Here is a 15,807-nt window from a genome sequence, read left to right on the forward strand (position 1 = left end):
GGCTGCTCAGAATTCCGAGGGCCATTAGCGCTTAAGAAGAATGGTATTTTTAATAGAATCCGCGCTTGGGGTGACACATAAAAATCAAATAAAACCTGGAACAAGGGGAAAATAAAACGGCGCTGTTTTACTGGAAGTTCGGTTCAATTAGATGTCTTTGTCTCGACAAACAACTTGCACGGAAAGTTGATGAAGTTTTTATTAACTTTGAAATTTTGTCTTCGAGTTGCTGGAATAATCAAGTTCAATTTATTAGCAAATAATGCAGGAGGGAAGTTTGTCGTAATGACAAGTTGGGGATTTAGGGTTGTTTTAGTTTGTATGGGGATGAGGGTTAATATGCAGCAGTTAGATCATTTTAGAGAATTATTTTAACGATCCTGTTATTGTGGACTTTTAAATTAAATACCAGTTTTCTTTTTAAGCTTATTTTCGTTATTGCGTTGACGTCGCTTCATGACTCAAGAGATATGATGAATTTTTAAAGTACATATTTCGTACTAAACTCAACAAATTCTCATTTCGTTATGATTATGAAATAATTTAATCACAAAAGCCAGATAAGAGTATGTCAAAGAAAATAATTTCTGTATTATTATCGCCAACATCAGTGTTAGAAAAAATATTGCCTACGGCCCCATGAGCATTTTCCTGACCTCTGATTGATTTATAAACGCACTGATGTAACTTGAAAGCTGAAAGAATATCGATAACTTCACGAACTTTTCTATCAGTTTGGCCGAAATCTAAGTTAAGATCTATACACAGGAACTGAGGTTTGTTGGGACAAAGTGGATGAAAATAAATATATATTGGGTGGCAGTTTTGCTACAAGATATAACCCCTTGAAGTTAATTTGTCTTGTTGAAATTTCACCAAAATTTAATTCAACACTTTGTGTTGGGTATTTGAAATTAATTGTACTTTCATTATTCAAAATAATTTTTCATTTTGTTATAACATTACAAAAAACTTATTTTTTTTGTAAGTGAACGTCAAATTGACCTAAAGAATTTTTTAATGATTTTTCTCAAACTCCAGAGTTGTGCGCCATTTTTTGAACACTATACATTTTTTAATTTATTGGGTTATCAAGTTATCGTAAAAGAAAGAAATTCGCAGAACCAAATTTTACAATTTATCTAGGAAAATGGACTTACTGGTTGTGCCTCAGGGGCGTGGAAACTTCTGTCTTCTTTTTATAATGTCTTAGGAGTCTTGGGAAGCTATTAGTGTCTTTTTTTTAAATTATATGAAATCGTCTTGGGAGTCCTTAATATCTTTTTTGAAAGAGCTTGAAGGAGTCCTAGAGATCTTTTGCTCCTTTTTTTAAGAAAGTGAAATAATTTTTGGGGATCTAGTTTATTTTAAGAATACGAAAAAACTTTGGGGCCTTTTTTTGGCAGAGTTTAAAGGAGTCTTAGGATTCTTCCGTCTCTTTTTTTTTTAAAAGTGGTTCAAAAAGTTTTAGGGGTCCTTTGTGTCTTTTTTCTTAAAATGTGAAATAATCTTGGAAGGCACTGGTATTTTTTTTAAGAATATTAAAAAATCTTAGGGGGTAGATTGTATCTTTTTTTTGAAAAAATAAAAGAATCTTGGGGGAGTTTGTGTCTTTTTTTTGAGAAGTTGAAAGAATCTTCCAGTTCTTTTGTGTTTTTTAAGAAAGTGAAATACTTTTGGGGGTCTTTAGTTTCGTTTTTTTAAGAATACGAAAAAATCTTTTAAGTACATATGTGAAAGAGTCTTGAGGAATCCTTAATGTGAAAAAGTCTTGAGGACCCTTTGTATTTTTTTTAAAGAGTTTTAAGAAATCTTACGGTTTCTTCGCTTTTTTTTAAGAACTTCAAAGAGTCTTAAGGATCCTTTGTGTGTGTTTTTTGGAATGTGAAATGATCTCGAGGATCCCTAGTATCTTTTTTAAAGAATGTGAAAGAATCTTGAGGGCCGCTGATGTTTTTTTTAAGAATGGAAATAAGTAATTTTGTGGGTCCGTTTTGTCCTTTTTTTTTAAAGATTGTGAAAGAATCTTTGGGAGATTTGTCTTTTTGTCGAAAAGGTGAAACAATCTTCGAACTTTTTTGTGTCTTTGTTAAAAAAGTGAAATACTCTTGGGGATCTTTAGTCTCGTTTTTTAAGAACTATGAAGAAATCTTCTTTTAAGAATGTGAAAGAATCTTGGGGAATCCTTAACGTGAAAAAGTCTTGAGGACCCTTTGTATTTTTTTTTCTAAAGAGTTTTAAGGAATCTTACGGTCTCTTCGCGTTTTTTTTAAGAACTTCAAAGTGTTTTAGGGGTTCTTTACGTGTCTGTGTTTTTTTTTGGAATGTGAAATGATCTTGAGGGTCCCTAGTATCTTTTTTAAAAATGTGAAAAAATCTTGAGGGCCGTTTGTGTGTTTTTTTTTAAGAATGGAAATAAGTAATTTTGTGGGTCCGTTTTGTCCTTTTTTTTAAAGATTCTGAAAAAATCTTTTGGGAGTTTGTGTCTTTTTTTTGAAAAGGTGAAAGAATCTTCGAGTCCCTTTGTGTCTTTTTAAGAAAGTGAAATATTTTTGGGGATCTTTAGTTTCGTTTTTTTAAGACTATAAAGAAATCTTTTAAAAATATGAAAGAACCTTGGGGAATCCTTAATGTGAAAAAATCTTCAGGACCCTTTGAATCTTTTTTGAAAAAGTTTTAAGAAATCTTACGGTTTCTTGGCGTTTTTCTTTTCAAGAACTTTAAACTCTTAAGGGTTGTTTACGTGTGTGTTTTTATTTTGGAATGTGAAATAATCTTGAGGGTCCTTAGTACCTTTTTTGAAGAATGTGAAAGAATCTTGAGGGCCGCTTGTGTTTTTTTAAGAATGGAAATAAGTAATTTTGTTGGTCCCATTTGTCCTTTTTTTTTAAGATTGTGAAAGAATCTTTGGGGAGTTTGTATCTTTTTTTAAAGTGAAATAATCTTCGAGTTCCTTTGTGTCCTTTTTCAGAAAGTGAAATACTTTTGGGGATCTTTATTTTCGTTTTTTAAGACCATGAAGAAATCTTCTTTTAAAAATGTGAAAGAATCTTGGGAATCCTTAATGTGAAAAAGTCTTGAGGACCCTTTGTATCTTTTTTTGAAAGAGTTTTAAGAAATCTTACGGTTTCTTCGCGTTTTTTTTTTTTAAGAACTTCAAAGAGTCTTAGAGGTCCTGTGTGTGTGTTTTTTTTTGGAACGTTAAATGATCTTGAGGGTCCCTAGTATCTTTTTTAAAGAATATCAAAGAATCTTGAGGGCCGCTGGTGTTGTTTTTTAAGAATGAAAATAATTTTGTGGGTCCATTGTGTCTTTTTTTTAAGATTGTGAAAGAATCTTTGTGAGTTTGTGTCTTTTTTTGAAAAGGTAAAAGAATCTTGGAGTCCCTTTGTGTCATTTTTAAGAAAGTGAAATAATTTTGGCCAATACTTTCCAAGATTGCCATTTGACCCTTTATTTTTTTAGAGGGTATGTTATGCGGCAATATCAGTCTTTACTTGGAAAGTACTAGCCCCACCCACACACTCTTTATTTATTTATAAAGTATGTCATTTGGTAAAATCAGTTTTATCTTATAAGTACTAGCCCCGCCCACCCGCCCTGTTTTTTTCTTAGAGGGTATCTGATTTGCCAAAATCAGTCTTATCTTTTGGCAAATACTGGCCCCACCCACCCACCCACCCTCTCTTTTCTTAGAGGGTATGCCATTTGCCAGAATCAGTCTTATCTTAGCAGGTACTAGCCCCGCCCACCCGCCCTCTCTTTTCTTACAGGGTATGTCATTTGCCAAAATTTGTTCTTATTTTAGCAGGTACTTTTTAAGATCAGACTGATTTTGGTAAATGACATAGCTTCCAAGAAAACAAAGGGTGGGTGGGTGGGGCTAGTATTTGTGAAAATCAGATGATGGAAGAAAGCAGCTGTTGGAATTACAGGAAGAGAAAACTAGGGAACTTTTGAGTGGAAATAAACTTTGTGTAAACTTACGTTCTATTGGTTCCGATTTCCACTTTAAGCATATAATTAACCACGCCCACCCATCCCGCCTCCATTTCTGAAATTCATTTTATCTACTAGGTGGATCTTATATTCAACAGAAATAAAATCGTTTGAATGAGAATAGCGCGGGTGGGTGGGGCTAGTACCTGCTAAGATAAGACTGATTTTGGTAAATGATATATACTCTCTAAGAAAATAAAGGGTGCGGGGCTAATGCTAGTTAAGTTAAATCTGATTGTGGCGAATGACATACACTCTAAGAAACTAGAGGGCGGGTGGGCGGGGCTAGTACTTGCTAAGATAAGAAAGATTTGCCGTTGTATTCCTTTTGGATGTTGCACTTTTTATGTGATGTAGTGTATTTTTGGGGGTCCTTAGTTTCGTTTATTTAAGGCTATCAAATCTTCGAAGCCTCTAGTATCTTCTTTTAAGAACGTGAAAGAATCTCCGGATCCAATGGTATTTTTTTATGTGAAAGAATCTTTGGCCTCCTGGTATATTCTTTGAAAAAAGTGAAATAATCTCGGGGGTCCGTAGTGTCTTTTTTGAAAGAGTTTGAAAGGGTTTTAGTGGTTATTGATTCCTTTTCTTTGAATATGGAAGAATCTTTGGAGCCACTGGTGTTTTTTTGAAAAAAATTTGAAAAAATTTTCAGGGCCCTTCGTACCTTTTTTTTAAGAATGTGAAAGAATCTTTGCGGCCCTTTGTATCTTTTTTGGATAAAATGAAATATTCTTGAAAGTCCGCAGTGTCTTTTTTGAAAGAGCTTGTAAGTGTTTTAGTGGTCCATGATTTTTTTTTAAATATGAAAAAATTTTTGTAGCCACTGATATTGTTTTTAAAGAATGTGAAAGAATCTTGTGTCTTTTTTTAAAGAAAGTGAAAAAATATTGGAAACGCCTTGATAACGCCTCTTAAAATTTCGCTAACTTATTAAAATTTTATGACATCAGAGGAGAAGATTCCTTTCCATACAAAAAATCCTATTACTGTATTCTGTTGGAAATGCTGTATTAAAATCAACTCAAAAACAATTAAATACGCCTTCAGCTTATTTTCATTACTACATTTTGCTGACATTTCACGACTCAAGAGATATGAATTTCTAAAATATTTCGTACTAAAGTTAAAAAAAATCTCATTTCCTTTTGAAATACTCGTAATTTCGTAACAATGCTAAAAAAATGTTTATTTGACCTCTGATTGCTTTATAAATACACTTAAACACCTTGCAACCAAGAGTATCGATAACTCTAACTTTTCTATCAGTTTTGCCAAAATCTAAGTTAAGATCTCACAAAGGAACTGAAGTTTGTTGGAGCAAAGTGGAAGAGTTCCGAACTAACAAACTTATATTTATTAAAAACGAATCAAGACCACTGGGTAATTGTGGTGAGACTACTAATAAATCGATTACAACTTTTGAAAAATGGTTTAACGGTGGTCATTATTTTATGACTTATTTTCAACAGCAATTAGTGGCTCTATCTTTCTAAAAGAACCCCCGCGCTGAATACTGCGAATGGAGAAATTGCGGCAAACAAGTTGGTTAATCTAAAATAAATATTCCTTTTATATCAAACAAGCCGCTTAAGAGCAAATTTGCGGATAACACGGTAAACTCGTATTACAAGCCGTAAATTTTCCCCATTTTAATTTGATTCCCAGCATGAACTTCCTGTAGGGTATTAACTAATGATTCTAATGCTTCGTACACACAAAGTGAATACTTGTATTGCAGCAATGTAGGCTGCGGTAATCGATTCCCACAATACCTTCCCTGTTGTACAGTCAGCGATATCTACACCGTTACATGCTGCCTCAACAAAGATAAAAACATCATGTCGTAGTTCTTCGAGCTGTCGGAGTTGTAAACTTTCGCATCGAAATTCATATCCCGGCATTTTCAATGATTAAGTAGTTTTAAGCGAGCTTTAGGTGCAGATCCCCGAAAAGTGAATCGTGAATCCTATTTACATATTTAACATAACTTAGTAGAAGAAAAGCGACGTTGTCTGGAACACCCTGTGTCTGCAAATATTGCAGTGGCGTAAATAGCAGCCCCTATTTAACGAACAAGTTTGTTAATAAAGGTGATTAATAATCGAGATATTTTAACGCGCGAGGAACGAGTTTTTATATTTTTTCTTTTTCTCAATTTGAAATTTTTCAGTTTTTGGATTTTTCAATTTTTTTTGTTTTCAATTTTTCGTTTCTTCAATTTTTGATTTGCAGGTTTTCTAATTTTCATTTTAGATATGTAATAATAATTATAATTTTTATTAGAGTTGTTCACTTTTTCAATTTTTCGTTTTTGGAATTTTTTAATTTTTCGATCTTTGAATGTTAGTTTTTGGACTTTACGAACATTTTTCGATTTAATTCGTTCTTTGATTCATTAATTTTTTCTCGATTTCTAGTTTTTCAATGTTTCTATTTTTTGTTTCTTCAGCTCTACAATTTTGTCAAATAAATGTTATATAAATTAAAAAAAAAAGTAATAGTGTAGCTATGGTCTATGAATCCGTGTTGAATTTTTATCTTCGACATCGAAATTTTTGTGGAAAAATAAAACAAAATTGAATTACAATTTTTCGATTTCTTGATTTCTCGATTTTTAGTTTACTTAATTTTTCGATATTTCAGTTTTACAATTTTTGCAATTTAAAAAAAAAATCATTTTTACATTTCTCAATTTCTCTATTAATCAATTCTTTGATTTTTCGATTTTTCCTCTTTCCAAATTATCGATTTTTCAGTTTTTCGATTTCTCAAGTTTTGGTTGTTCCAATTATGGGATTTTTCAATATCTCCAATTTTTTAATTTAAAATTTTTCACTTTTTTGATATATCGATTTCTCGATCTTTCGATTTTTAAAATTTCTGAATTTTCGAATTTTGAATATTTTGATTTATCGTTTTTTTTAAGTTTAAATATGTATTTCAGTTTTAAATTTTCCGGTTTTTCGATTTCGGGCTATTTCGATTTCTCCATTTCTCGGATCTTTTGATGTCTCAATTTTTTAATTTCGATTTCCCGGCTTTTGCATTTTTCAATTTTTTATTTCTTCAAGTTTTTAGATTTTTAAAATTCTCCATTTTTCGATTTTATGTTTTGTTATGCTTCGATCTCCCGATTTTAACCCTTTTAACGTGTATTCCAATTTTTCGATTTTGGAATTTTCGATTTCTTACATCTCGATTTTTCGTTTTTTCGATTTTAAAATGTTTTTACTTTTCGTTCTTTTTTTCGATTCTGGATTTTTCAAGTTTTCGATTTCTCAATTTTTCAACATTTCAGTTTTGAGAATGTCTATATTGTTCAGTTTTTTGATATTTTCATTTTTCAACTTTTTAAATTTTGATTTTTCGACTTACCGGAAATCGATTTTTGGGTTTTTCAATTTTTCAACTTTTCAGTCTTGAGATTTTTCAATTTGTCGATTTTTTGGTTTTTCATTTCTTCAGTTTTCGGTTTTTCAAGTTTTCGAATTTTTAAATTTAAAATGTTTCAATTTTTCGATTTTATTTTTTTTACGTTCGGAATACCCGATTTTAATTTTTTTTATGCTTTTCAATTTTTGGTTTTTCTAAATTTTCATTTTTCCATTTCTCAATTTCTCGATTTTTAGACTTTTTGATTTTGTGTTTTTTTAATGTTAAATTTTTCGTTATTTCGATCTTTTTTCAGTTTGAATTCCTCGGTTTTTCGATTTTCCAAAATTTCGATTTTTCGATCTTTCGATTTTTGAAAATTTTCGATTTCTCGATTTTTCAGTTTTTGATTTTCCAACTTTTAGATGTTTCAAATTTTAGAGTTTGCAAATCTCACGAGTTTACAGTTTTTAATTTCGTCAATTTTTCGATTTGCAATTTTTCCTGTAGGTTTTTAATTTTCTTTATTTTTTCAATTTTCTGCTTTCAATTTTCCGTTTTTTGAATTTTTCATTTGCAGTTTTTCTAGTTTTCATTTTAATTATGTAACACTCCTAATAATTATAATCTTTAAAGTTGTTCACTTTTTCAGTTTTTCGTTTTTGGAATTTTTCAATTTTTCGGTGTTTGAATGTCACAGTTTTTGGACTTTACAATTTTCAAGATTCTATAATTTTTCGATTTTACAATTTTTGGATTTTCCAATTTTTCAATTCGAATAGTTTTTCTTCTTTCCCATTCTTCGATTCATTAATTTTTTTTTAGATTTTTAAGTTTCTCGGATTTTAGTTTTTCATTGTTTCAATTTTTCATTTTTTCGAGTTTTTAACTTTTCGAATAAATAAAATCGAAAATTTATAAAATAGAAAAATTGTAAAACTGAAAAAGTAGAAAATGAAAGCTTCGAAATATAAAAAAATTGGAAATCAAGAACTTAAAAAATCAAAGATTGAAAATGTAAAAAAATGAATAAACAAAAAATTATAAAATCCAAAGAAACATTGAAAAAATAAAGATAATGGAAAAATGAAAAATTGTGATATAAAATCAAGAAAATGAAAATTACAACATCGGGAAAATGAAAATATCGAAAATCTGAAAAATATAGAAATTGAAAAATTCCCAAAATTGCAATGTTTAAAATTGAGATAGCGAAAACTTAAAAATCGAGAAATCGAAAAATTTTTTAAATTGGAAAATTGAGATATGAGAAATCGAAAATTCCAAAAATGGAAAATTGAAACACATTAAAAAATTAAAATCGGGAAATCGAAACATAAAGATTATAAAAGGGAAAAATGAAAAATTTTAAAAATTGAAAATTTAAAATATATACTAGAAAAATCGAAAAACCAAGAAATCGAAATCGAAAACTTGAGACTTCAAAAGATCGAGAAATCGAAATAGGCCGAAATCGGAAAATTCAAAATTGAAATATTTACTTAAAAAAAAGATAAACGGAAAAATCGAAAAACTCAAAAAAATCGATAAACCTAGATATGAGAAACAGAAATACAGATTAAAAAGTTTAAAAAATCGTAAAAACAAATTCCATTCGATTTTCCGTTTTATCGATTTTGCAATTTTTTGTTTCTTCAATTTTTTCCGATTTTTTAATTTTCCGATTTTTCAATTTTTCGAATTTTCTTCTTTCCGAATAAACAAAATGGAAAAGTTATAAAATAGAAAAATTGTAAAATTGAAAACTCAAAATGAAAAAACGCAAAAGTATAAAATGAAGGCTTCGAGAAATCTAAAAACTTGAGAAATTGAAGAAACGGAAAATTCAAAAATCGAAAGATTAAAAATTGAGAAACTTAAAGATCGAAAAATTGCGGTCGAAAACACGAAAATTATTGTAAAATCTAAATATTGAAAATTGGAAAATCGAGAAATTGAAAATGTGAAAAATTGAATAAACGAAAAATTGTGAAATCAAATCCAGAAAATGAAAATTAAAATATCGGGAAAATGGTATAAAAAAATGAAGAACTTGAAACAACATCATTACGTCGAATATGTTCATTGCGCTACACATAACCTCAATTTAGTCCTTAATGATTCTGTTGAGAATGTACCAGGAATTTCGGCATTTTATGATTTAATAAATGCTATATACGTCTATTTCAGTGAGAGTTTACCGAGATGGCAACAACAACAACAACATTGAGATGAAAGAAAATGATAAGTGTGTTATAAAAAAAACTTTAAAAAAGTTATGCCTCACCAGATGGTCATCGAGATTTGATTCTCTAATTGCCATTAGATATAATCTCTCAACAGTTATGAGCTGAAATTATTTTAACATCAAAAAAGAAAAGTGAAATAGATGAAGCTGTAGCTCTTCGTAAAAAAATGGATTCATTTGAATTTGTTGCTCTATTAGTATTTCAATGCAAAATTTTAGAAAATGTTAATTTGGTCTCAAAAACTTTACAGAGTTCAAATATTACTTTAGATGAGGCTTGTAAATAGATGAAACATCTAAAAGACAAATTTCAAAGTATCCGTGACAATTTTGAACAAATAATGGAGGAATCAAGGAAATGTGCTGATACCTGGAAAATTAACAATTCTTTTTCAAATAAACGCATAAAAAAGTAAAACTGTTTCATGACGAATTATATGTAGATACCGTTTTCAAAAATCCCACTGAAAAATTTAAAACAACCGTTTTCTATCCTGCTCTTGATATTTTAAATATTCAAATTAAAGATAGGTTTGAAAGCATGAAAAACGTCAGAAACTATTTTTCTTTTCTGGAACCACAGGAAATGTTGAATAGTACAGACGAAGAATTTGTGGAGGCAGCATCAAAGTTGGCAAATAAATACGAAGAAGATATTTCTAGTGCAATCTGTGGGCAAATCGTTAGTTTTAAAAACATTGTTGTTGGTGAAATTATTCAGCAAAATATAACTAAAATTACAGATATTGCTAAGTTTCTGTTTATGGACAATAATCTTTAACGGCAGAAAGATCTTTTTCTAAATTAAAATTAATTAAATCATATTTGGGAAGCACGATGAGTCAAAAACGATTAACCAACTTAGCTGTGTTGAGCATTGAGTGTGATCGATCCCAAAAATTAGATCTCGACAGTGTCATACGCGAATTTATGAACTCTCGACAACGTCGAATGAAGCCAGTATAATCAATTAACAATTTTTAAAAATTATTATGTGTATAAATTATTATTATTTGTAAATCTGTGTTATTCGGCGCCACTACTGGTAAACTAGTAATTTCATATTAATTTTATATTACTTTTTAAATTTGGTGTATGGGGGCGCTTACTATAAACTGCAGGGGGGCGCAGTGGAAGTTAGCTACGCCACTGAAATATTGATATAAAGTTTGCCAATCAAACAACTTAAAAACATCATTTTCTAACTTTCGATTTCCCCGAGCGTATCTGCGGTTGCTAACAGCTGGCTTTGAACGTTCGGGGATATTTACGCATTAATTATAAATTAAAGCCAATGTTGCTTGTTTGCCGAATATTGGATGAAAACCGAAACAAAATTCGTTGGATGTATTATTAATAAATTCGTAATCCGCGTAGGCCCGTAGATGTCAACACTACATCTTGTAACCTCACCGTTTATAAAATTCAACAGATATTAATAAAAGTGTATAAATATAAATACATTTGCGTGAGCGCCAGATCTAAATTATGAAATGATTAAAGCTCACTGTTTTACGCAAAATGACTCTCCGAAACATCTGTCAAGTAGTTTTCGAAACGATGTAATCACATTCTTGGCTAGAAGCTAAAAATGCGGTTAAAAATAGTCCGGGCCGAAGAAGTGTTTTCTATTATTTGTGTGTGTTTTAAATACGGCGAAAATGGGGAGAAGAATCCCTCGATTAAAGTACTTCGTACCGAAGTTCGGATGCGCAAAGTTTACGAAATTTCTTTCCCGAAGAATGTTTATTCAATATTTCTGATACCATGTAAAGAACGTCATAAATTTCCCGTATCCTTGTCGAAAGTTTTCCATCGAAATAGGGCGAAAGTCTGTTGTTTTCGCAAAAGCTGGAATTATAGTTGTATTGTGGTTACCGAACAATAACTCCGGCGGCGTGGAAGACGCGTCTGGTTTTGATATGTATGTAATTAAACCAATGAAAACTTGAGTAATTTCCATTACAAACAGTGTTAAGTAAGTTTCTTAAGTGTCATTTCGGAGTAATTTTAACACAATTCGACGGAACGAAATTTCCCTTTTGTGCTCGGTCAAGCGCGAAAACTCCTCCGTCGAAATAAAAACCGAATAATTACTCATTCATTAGCATTCGTTCCGCGTTTATCACTTGACTTTTTCCTCAAAAAATCAACACGCAAACATGTTTACGTATCGTAAACATTTAATATTTTCCGGGACGTTCCCAGACGGGCTCGCCCAGAAAAATTCCATCATGCGTATCGCGTTTCCTTTATGCAGAATAAAATCACGGACTGCGCTCTCTTCCCAAATGAGACTGGTGATACTTCCGAATATTATCCCATTTTGGTGAATGTCGTCGCCGTTGAAACCTAATCCATGATTCTTTATTTCGGCTCGGTGTTGCTTCGCCGGCATGTCGAGAGCGCTCACTTCGTGTCATCTTTATTTTATGATTATTTTCCGGAGTATAGAAGCCACAAAAAACAATGTGCGGAGGATAATAATAAAAGAGAGCACACAATTTCTGCAAGGTTGGCTTGTGGCTTTGTGCTCTCCAAACGAAAAGTTAAGCTGTCGTAAAAAATTTATCTAGCAAAAGGTGCACCATAACCTGGCGTTTCATTCTCCTTTATTGTTGCTCTACATTGTCGCTTTAAATTGTTCGATAACTTCGTCGAGTTTGTAAATTTCTTTCTTTACATGTGGCACCGGATCGTAAATAAGCGGGCGACTACACAAAAACTGTAATTTTGTAGTTTCGTTACGTCCCGAGGGGGAAAAGAGCTGATATTTGTCAAACAAAATTACACACACGTGTCCACAAACCGATGACGGACAAGTTTTAGAGGTCTGGGAGTTTGAGAAATTTTCCGAAGAGTTTGAAAGAACCTTTTAATGTATTTTTTAAATGTAAAAGCATTTTGGGGTCTCTAGAGTTTTGTTTTTTTAAAAGGTTCTGAAAATACTCCGGGACCCCTGATCTCTTAATTTCACTTTTCAATCAGTTTGACAGAATCTTGAGGGCTTTATAGTTTTTTTTTTAAGAATATGAAAGAATCTAGGGAGTCTTAGGTGTGATTTATAGTTCGAAAGAATTCGAAAATTCTGGGGTTTAATCGTGTTTTATTTTTGAAAAACTTTTTAAAGCTCTTCAGAACTCCTAATGTTTTTTTTTTCAGAATTTGAGAAAATCGTGGAGCCTCGGATATTTTTTTTGTGGAAACGTTTGAAAAACCTTTTTTCTCTGTTCTTTCGGATTAGCTCGGATTTTTTCGGGTTTTATCGGATCCTCTAGGAGTTTCTTGAATTCTTACGGATTTTTGCAGATCCGCCCGAATTATCACGGATTCTCTTGGATCTTCCCAGATTCTCTCTAATTCCCTTGGATTTCCAATTTCTCATATTATCTCGCATTAACTCGAATTCTTGTGGATTTTTCCTCTCTTTCTCTTTCGAATTTTTTCAAATTTTCCAAATTCTCTCCGATTTTTTTGGATTTGTTCGTATTCTCCCGTAGTGTTCCGTACTGTTCCGTATTTTTTCAAATTTGTAATGATTCTTTCGTATTCTTCTGTATCTTCTCGTATTCTTCCATATTCCCTCGGATTTTTCCGAATTCCCTCCGATTCTCTTAACTTTTGTCGTCTTTTTTCGAATGTTTTCGGATTTTATCTTCAGTATTCTCTCGAATTCTCTCGGATTTTCCCAAATTCTCCGCAATTCTCTTGGATTTCTTCGAATGCTTTCCTATTCTCTCGGATTCACTGGGATTTCTTCGAATCCTCTTGGATTTTTGTGTTTTCTTTCGATTTTCTTGGATTTCATCGAATTCTACGGGAGTCTCTCGTATTTTTTCATATTAGGAATCTTTAGGAACCTCTCAGATTGTTGCGGATTTTGTTGGATTGTCTCGAATTCTCTCGAATTCGCTTGGATTTTTTCCTATCCCCACATATGCTTCCATATTCTCCCGTATTCTTCCGTATTTTCTTGGATTGTCTACGATTTTCTCAAATTCTGTCAAATTCTCTTGGATTTTTCCTTATTCTCTCGTGCTATTCCAGATTCTTTTGAATTTCCGCGGAGTCTCTCGAATTTTTACCGATTCATCCTGATTCTCCCGAATTCTCTTAGATTCTCTTGGATTTTTTTCTTAATCTGTAGGAGTTTCTCGAGAGAAAACGAACAAATCTAAGAGAAACGGAGAGAATTTGAGAAAATGGGAGAGAATCCGACTGAATACGGAAGAATGTGGAAGAATACGAGAGAATACGAGAAAATCCAAGAAAATTGTAGAGAATTCGAAAGAATAAAACAGAATACGCAAAAATCCGGGAAATTCCTAGAGAAGCCGAAAGAATTCGATTTAATCAGAGAAAATACGAAGAAATCCAAAAAAATCGGGGAGAATTCGGGCAAAATTCGATAGAATCCCATAGAATATGAAAGAATTCGGGAGCATACGGAACACGAAAAAGCAAGAGAATCGAAAAGAATTCTAGGGCATTTATCAGAATCCGAGGAAATCAACTCTTGAGCCCTAGTGTTTTCTTTTTAAAGAATATGAAAGAAGCTTTGAAGCTCTGGTGTTTTATATGTATTCTGAAAGAGTTTGAAAATTCTAGAGGATTCTTTCCTGTTTTGTTTTTGAAAAAAATATCTTCAGGGTTTCTAGTGTCTTTTTTTTCAAAAATATGTAAAAACCTCTGGTGTTTTATTTGTCAAAGGAGTCTGAAAATTATCGGGGATCTACGATGTTTTGATTTTAAAAGGTTTGAAAGAATCTTGGGATCCCTCTGGTTTTTTTTTTTTTTTGAAAAAGATTTTAAAAATTTTCGAGAACTCCTGGTCTATTTTTGAAAGAGTTTGAAACAATACTAGGGACCCCTAGTGTTTTTTTAAGAATATAACAGAATCTTGTCTTAGTTTTTCAAAGAATATGAAAATTCTATCTAGGGGACTCGTGCTTAATTTTTGAAAAAGTAAAAAAAAATTCAGGGCTTCTAGTGTCCTTTTTCCAAGAATGTAAAAAAGTCGTGTTTTGTTTTTGAAAAGAGTTGAAAGTTCTCGGGAACTTCCGATGTATTACTTTTAAAGGATTTGAAAAATCTTAGGGCCCTGGTGTTCCGTTTTTTGAAAATGATTTTGGAAATTCTCAGGTCCCCTGAAGTTTTATTTTTGAAGGAGCTTGAAAAAATCTTGGGGACCCCAGGTGTTTTCTCTTTAAAGAATATGAAAGAATCTTGGGTGCCCTGGTATTTTTTTTTTAAGAATTTGAAAATTCTGGAGGGCTCTTGTTTTATTTTTGAAAAAGTATTAAAAAAATTTCAGGGTTCCGACTGTCTTTTTTTTTCAAAAATATGGAAAAATCGTAAGGCTCTGGTATTTTGTTTTTCAAATGAGTCTGAAAATTTTCAGGGATCTACGATGTTTTACTTTTGAAAGGTTTGAAAAAATCTTGGGACTTCTGCTGTTTCGTTTTTGGAAAAAGATTTTGAAAAGTTTCGTGAACTCCTGATGTTCTAGTTTTTAAAGAGCTTAAAAAAATCTTGGGAACCCCTTGTGTATTTTTTTAGAATATAAAAAAATCTTGTCTTATTTTTGAAAGAATTTAAAAATTCAAGAGGAATCATTTTTTTTCTAAGTGTCCTTATTTCAAGAATGTGAAAAATCGTCTTTTATTTTTGAAAATTCTTGGTACCTCTGATGTTTTACTTTTAAAAGGTTTGTTTCGTTTTTTGAAAAATATTTTGAAAATTCTCGCAGCCTGCTGATGTTTTATTTTTGAAGGAGCTTGAAAAAATCTTGAGACCCCCTAGTGTTTTCTGTGTAAAGAATATGACAGGATCTTGGGGGCCCTGGTATTTTATTTTTAAAAAGGTTTTAAAAATTTCGCAGGGCTCCTAGTATCGTTTTTAAAAAATTTGAGCAAATTCTAGAACTTCTGGTGTGTTATTTTTGAAAGAGTTTCTGAGTGTTTTTTTAAGCGTTTGAAAGAATCTTGAGCCCTGGGGTTTAATTTTTTTTAGATTTGAAAATTCTCGGAGCCTTCTAATGTTTTATTTTTGGAAAAACTTGAAAGAATCATGGTGCTTTCTTTTTAAAGAATATGAAAGTATCTTTGAAGCTCCGGTATTTTATTTTTTTGAAAGAGTCTGAAAATTCTAGGAACTTCCTAGTGTTTAATTTTCGAAAAAAAAAA

General features: G+C 31.5%; 1 protein-coding gene across 1 annotated transcript in view; it reads left to right on the forward strand.

Annotated features, from left to right (window-relative positions):
* LOC135139778 (D-beta-hydroxybutyrate dehydrogenase, mitochondrial) overlaps window positions 1-15,807 on the forward strand; it is a 51,929-nt gene that overhangs the window by 14,650 nt on the left and 21,472 nt on the right. The window lies entirely within an intron of this gene.

Source organism: Zophobas morio, unplaced genomic scaffold (assembly GCF_036711695.1).
Source record: "Zophobas morio isolate AGI-343-1 ecotype UQ-CSIRO unplaced genomic scaffold, CSIRO_AGI_Zmor_V1 ptg000033l, whole genome shotgun sequence".
NCBI classification, from domain to species: domain Eukaryota; kingdom Metazoa; phylum Arthropoda; class Insecta; order Coleoptera; family Tenebrionidae; genus Zophobas; species Zophobas morio.